At 41.5% G+C, this 5,871-nt stretch overlaps 1 pseudogene; it reads right to left on the reverse strand.

Moving 5' to 3' along the window:
• Positions 1-4,187: 4,187 nt before the first annotated feature.
• On the reverse strand, positions 4,188-4,288 carry LOC111812775 (annotated as a pseudogene).
• Between the last annotated feature and the right edge of the window lie 1,583 nt (positions 4,289-5,871).

Below are 5,871 nucleotides of genomic sequence, written 5' to 3' on the forward strand. Positions count from 1 at the left end.
ATTCAAATGTTCTTTTGGAAAATAAGAAAAAGAACACAAATACATATTTCAATGTCTGCATCACTTGTATACAGAATGAAGGAGCGGCTGCGAGAGGGGCCTGCTTTACAAACACCCCAGATGATAAGTGCCATCTCCAAAGCCTGCAGGCCAAGGCTAAGCCACTTGACCCCTGAGAAAGCTCTGTGCTAGTGTTTTGGGAAATTAAAATGTGTACATCAGTTGGCTGCTCAGAGCGGGTGGGGCTTGCACCTGCCAGAGAGGAATGCGTGCTCTTTGGTTTAATCCTAGGAATAGCACGAGGGGCCCTGCAACAAGGGTCAGAGAGAGGGGCTCCACAGGCTTTTTTTCCAACTCAAAAGGAGAGGCTGCTATCTGTCAGGCCTGTGTGTTGGAGACTGTTGGGTGTGCCTGTTACTCCACAAGGACACAAAAGACCAGGCCTGCTACCTCCTCTTCAGTATGACCTGCAGTTACAGGCAGAGCAGAATTCTAGAAAATTGTTAGATGGGGGCAGGGACTCAACTCCTCCTAGATGTGCTGGTGCTGCTCCTTCTAGTCAAGGGCAAGTGCTGTGTGCTAATAGGCCCTGCTGGCCACTCCTACTTCTGAAGAGCCCCGTGTTGGTCTATCACAATGAAGTGAAAAGATAGCCCAGCTGCAGAGTAAGCAGAAGCCATGGTGAACGACAGGGCAGCTAATCTGGACACCAAGACCCTGCCGAGGGTAATGGAACAATGCCAGGTGCGCTCCGCTGAACCAGCCAGAGTGCCTGGCTCTGAGAACAACCACTATTTCCTGGTGACAATGAAGTCACACTTTTCTCAGTTTTTGATGCTTTCATTCCTTGGCTGCCTTTGCTTTGTCAAAGCCAGAAATTGGGCCTAAGTTTTCAGGGCAGAACAAAACAATTTTGTTTTCTAGGAAAATGGGAGGTCTGGGATGGTGCATGCAGCATCAGGCGTGGTGACTGCCCCAGCTGGGCCCACCAGCTGCCAAGTCTCACCCTCTCTCAAGAGAACCGGAACCAGACTCAGCACAGCATCTTCCTTTCCAGCCAGTGGACCTGCTCAGTACGGTCATTTGCATTTTTTAAAAACATATGACCACAGCAAAAAGACTGGAAGGAAATAGATCAAAATATTAACTGTGTTTGTCCTTGGGTGAAGGGACTTTGGGTGATTTTTATTTCCTTCCTTATCATGTCTGTGTTTTCGATTTTGAAGAATATACTTGCACAAATCAGAAAAAATAATTATTTGTGAAAGTAAAAAAATAAAAGGAATAAATCTAGTTTGATCATGGTGGATGATTCTTTCAATGTAGTTTTCAGTAATTGTTTTCTACTACTTTGTTGAGGATTTTTCATCATTGTTGGCACATAGGTTTCTTTTCTTGTAGTGTGTTTGCCTTTGCCATCAGCATAATGGTGTTATTGCAAAATGAACATGAGATACACACTTCTCTTTAGGTCCTTATAAAGGTTTGAGATGGATAGGTATTAGTTTTTAAATACTTGGAATATTTCAACTGTGAACACATCAAGGTCTGGGGCTTTCTTTCCTGAGAGATTTTTAATTACTGACTCAATCACCTTACCCATAGTGTTGGTCTGTTCATATTTCCCGTTTCTGCATGGTGTAGTCTTGGTAGATTTTGTTTCTATAATACAATGTATCTAATTCACTGGCTTCATCTATTCACCTCCCTAGGCCCAAGCAATGGACACAGAGGCACTAAAAGCAGCAGAAGCAAGGTTTCATTCAGTCTTGCGTGGCCGGGTGCCCACTGTGCTAGCAGGCTCACCCAGGAGGCGGCAGCCAGCGGTGTGCTGTCAGGGGGCAGGTCCCTTCCCCATTCCTCACTGGCTGATTCCTGTCGGGTAGCATCCTTTGGTGGACGACACCTAAGTTATTATCTCTTACACTCTGCTTCCCTTCCCAATTTGAATTTAGATTTTCTCCTGTCTGTTCTTCACTTGAATTTTTCAAGAGGCCAATGTTCTTGTTTAGAGACAGGGGATGGCATTTTGTTCATTATTTTCCAGTTGTTCCATAGATCTTCTCTTGCCTTTTTCTATTAGGAGTGTATGCTTTCTTTAGTGGCATGCTTGGATCTTTTCTTTTTATCTTTTGTGCATGCATGACAGGCTTTTTTACTTGGTGATTACGCTGAAGCTTTCGAAAGCATACAATTCTATTTTAAGTTGATAATAATTTTAATCATATATGCGAACTGCACTTGTACTTCCCTCTGTTTTATGTTTTTAAAATCATATTTTACATATTTTAATAAAATATATCTTCAACAAATTAATTTAGGGTTAGCATTTTACTAGCTTTCTTTCTTTTTTGTTTTACTTCTTTGTTTAAAATGTATTTAGTACAGCATCTACAGGGTCTCACTACATTGATCAGACTCGTAGTGATCCTTCTGTGTTCAGCCTCCCAAGTGCTGGAATTACAGGCCTGCACCACCATGCCCAGTCTCATTCACTGTCTCAGCATGCCGGGGATCAAACTCCAGTCCCTGCGTCTGCCTACTTTATTTGTTACCCCTATTAGTACATATTTGTAGCACGTAATGATTAGTTCTTTCTAGGGAATTGGTACATGTACATAACACCCCTCACCTCCCTTTTTATTTTTAATAGCTTTGCTTTTAACTTTTATATTAGAGATACAATTGATTTCCCCACTACCGATGCAGTGCTAGAGTGCTTGGGTTTGACAGCATATTTACTTTTAATGATGAGTTTTATGTTTTCATTTCATGAATTAGTATCATTTTTCTTCAGGATAAATGATTTCCAATAGTACTTCTTGTAAGGCACATATGGTAGTGAAACTACAGTTGTTTTTGTTTTGTGTTTTTTGTTTAACTCTGAGAAAGTCTTTAATATACCTTCATTTTTCAAAGACAGAACTCCTGTGAACAATATTGTTGCTCGGCAGGTTTTGTTTTGGTTTGTTTTTTCAGAACTTTGAACATACTATCCTTCTGCCTTCAGCTCTGAGAAGTTTCTGCTAACAAACCCAGTGATGGTGGTATGGAGGTTTCCTTATATGTGATGACTTTATGACTTCCAAAATTCTTTTATCCTTTGATAATCTGATTATAGTTTTCCTTGATGTCTTAGTTACTTTTCTTGTTGCTGGGATGAAACACTTCACACCCAAAGTTAAAGGAGGAGAAGTTTATTTAGTTCACAGTCTGTGAGGTTTCAGCCCATAATGGGCTGGCTCCAAGGCTGGGTGGTATGGTGAGGACTGCTCACGGCAGGAGACATCAAAAGTAACAAGAGTGAAAAGGTGAAAACAAGACTCTTTCTGGCCCTTTTGTCTTGTCCACGCCGCTGGGGTTAGGGTGGTGCCAGTCCCATCAGTGGACTGACCCAGAAATCACCCACCCTTAATCTCAGCATCCATCACACATTGTAGATTCATCTGCTTCTGAGAAAGCCAGCCCCCCATCTTCACTTGAGGCTTTGGGGGGACATCCAGACACAAACTGTAACACTTGGTTTGAGTGTCTCTGGATCCACCTTAGTGGGTATTGTTGGGATGTCTAGTGTTGGAATGTTTCTGCCATTATTTGTTTTAGTTCAATCTCTTTCCCTTCTCTCTCTTCTTATTCTGAAACAGCAATAATATATAGGTTGCTCTACTTGGTGTGTTCCATAGGTCTCTTGAATTATCTTTAATTTCATTTTTGTTTCTCTTGTGAATTATTTTAACTGACACCTCTTCAATCTTATTGATTCGTGTGTGTGTGTGTGTGTGTGTGTGTGTGTGTGTGTGTGTGCCTGATCTAGATTTGTGACTTCAGTTTGATATTAACCCAAATCAGTTTCTGGAAATCTCTGTTTTCTTTTATTGAGAGTGATTTCCAATTTTTTTCATTTTATTGCTTTTTCTCTGTTAGTTTGAATGTTAGATCAGAGCACTACCTCTTGCAACCTTCTCAGGCAGGTGCCATGTTGGATGAGGGTCTCATCAATCTGTCTAGCCAGAAATGTTAAGGTGTCTCTCAAATACTTATGTTTGTTGAGGGTGTTGCCCCTCACTTTTGTGGCCACCTGAACCTTGGGATATGCCATTCCCTATTGGTCTACTGAGACCAGGACTGTGGGACCCATACTTTCTAGATGAACCTGAAAAGACTGGGATATCTTCTACTTCCTTCTATCTCTTCTGAGAAATTTCACAAATTTGCAATATCTTTGCACAGGAACTATGCTAATCTTCTCTGTGTCATTCCACTTTTAGTATATGTGCTGCTAAAGTATTAGGGCTCAGGCTCAAGACTGCCAAACTCTTGCACAGAGGTGTGATGACAGACTAAAACACAGACAAAACATGCATTTTAGTTATAAGGGGGACAAGGATGGTTAAAGCCTAGTGACAAGATAGGATCACGAGGCATAGTCTCTTTGGCTTTTATTAGGTATACAGCTTGCTTGGAGGAGGTGCTAGTGGGCTGTACGAAGCAGTGGGGGTGAGCCGCTGATGGGCTCAAGGTTCAAGAATGGAGGAGCAAGGCATGTCTGAAAAAGTGCACAGGAACAAGTCAGGGATAGCAGTGACCTGATTGCTAACTATGACTACTGAGCTAGATGGGATTTGTGTGCATCAAGTCCTGAGCATCAGATCTTGACAGATGGTTTGCTAGCTTCGGCTCTGGCTGTGGGCTTAAAGATCAACCTGTCCTTAAGCCAGCTGAGAATCTTGCCACAAGTCATGTAGGCCTAGGACAGACTCTCAATTTATTTTTGTGCCAATTTGTTCATATTAGTTTTTGCCTGCTTGTACTTCATTAAGCTGGTCCTCAGCACCAAAGCAAGCATCTTCCTCATGAAGCTGAGTATCAGTGTTTTCTCCTGTTCTGTCTGCACTAAGCTTGGGAGAAAATCTGTGACAGATGCCTGTATACATACTTAGAGTGCTCCCTCTGAGACTTGGGAGACAGCTGCTTGCTGTACATTCATCTGTCTTCTCATCTGTCCCCTGCTGCAGCTCCTGAGCATTTAAGCCTCATGCATTATTTCTCCTGTACAGAACTACATTATAAGTACCCTGTAAATATTGGTTGAATTAGGATCCTTGGTTGTAGACCAGAGCACATAGTGGATACAAATTAATAGTTTAAGTGGCTCTTTTGAAACAGACCATTTGATGAATCTGAGCACTCAGTTGTATCAGTGACACTGAGGACAGATACGCTTATTCCGGCTTGCACTCATGTCATGCCTGACAATAGGGATGGGGCAAAGTTTAGAGAGCTCTGTTTCACAGAGTTCTTGGTAATGAAAGCAAAGTTACTGTTTTTCAAATTCAAATGATCCCCTTCACAATGTCCTGGTTTTCATGGAGCTCTGAGTAGAAGTCCTGACCCAGAAGGGAAGCTCCTGGCTGTTGAGTCTGTTGAGCTCCACTGGAAGTCCAGTTGAGAATCTGCTTCAGTTACAGGCTCTGGGGTGTGATGGGAGGGTTGGCTTTGGAGATTTCTTTACTTTTTTTTTTAACCAATAATTAGATTGTATTTATTGCTCTAAAACTATGTAACTGGATCCCCTAAGTACATTACAGTATATCCTAATACTTTTCATTATGTATAAATGATTTATGTCCCCACAGAGTGTCCATCAAGACTTATGCTCCACATAGTTTGAGAGAATTCTTGGTATAGGTATTCTGTTATTCTTTGAAATAGTGTGTATGTCATTGTCTCATGGTCCATGAGTCCTAAGATTTTTTTTTCCAAAATTTTATTGATAAACAGATAGCAATGAGACAGTTTCAAATCAAATCGGAAGTACAGTTTCAGAAAATAACACACATCATATATTCTTCTTAGTGGTTAATTGCTGTA

This window comes from Octodon degus, unplaced genomic scaffold, assembly GCF_000260255.1.
Source record: "Octodon degus isolate 3935 unplaced genomic scaffold, OctDeg1.0 scaffold00141, whole genome shotgun sequence".
Lineage (NCBI taxonomy): Eukaryota > Metazoa > Chordata > Mammalia > Rodentia > Octodontidae > Octodon > Octodon degus.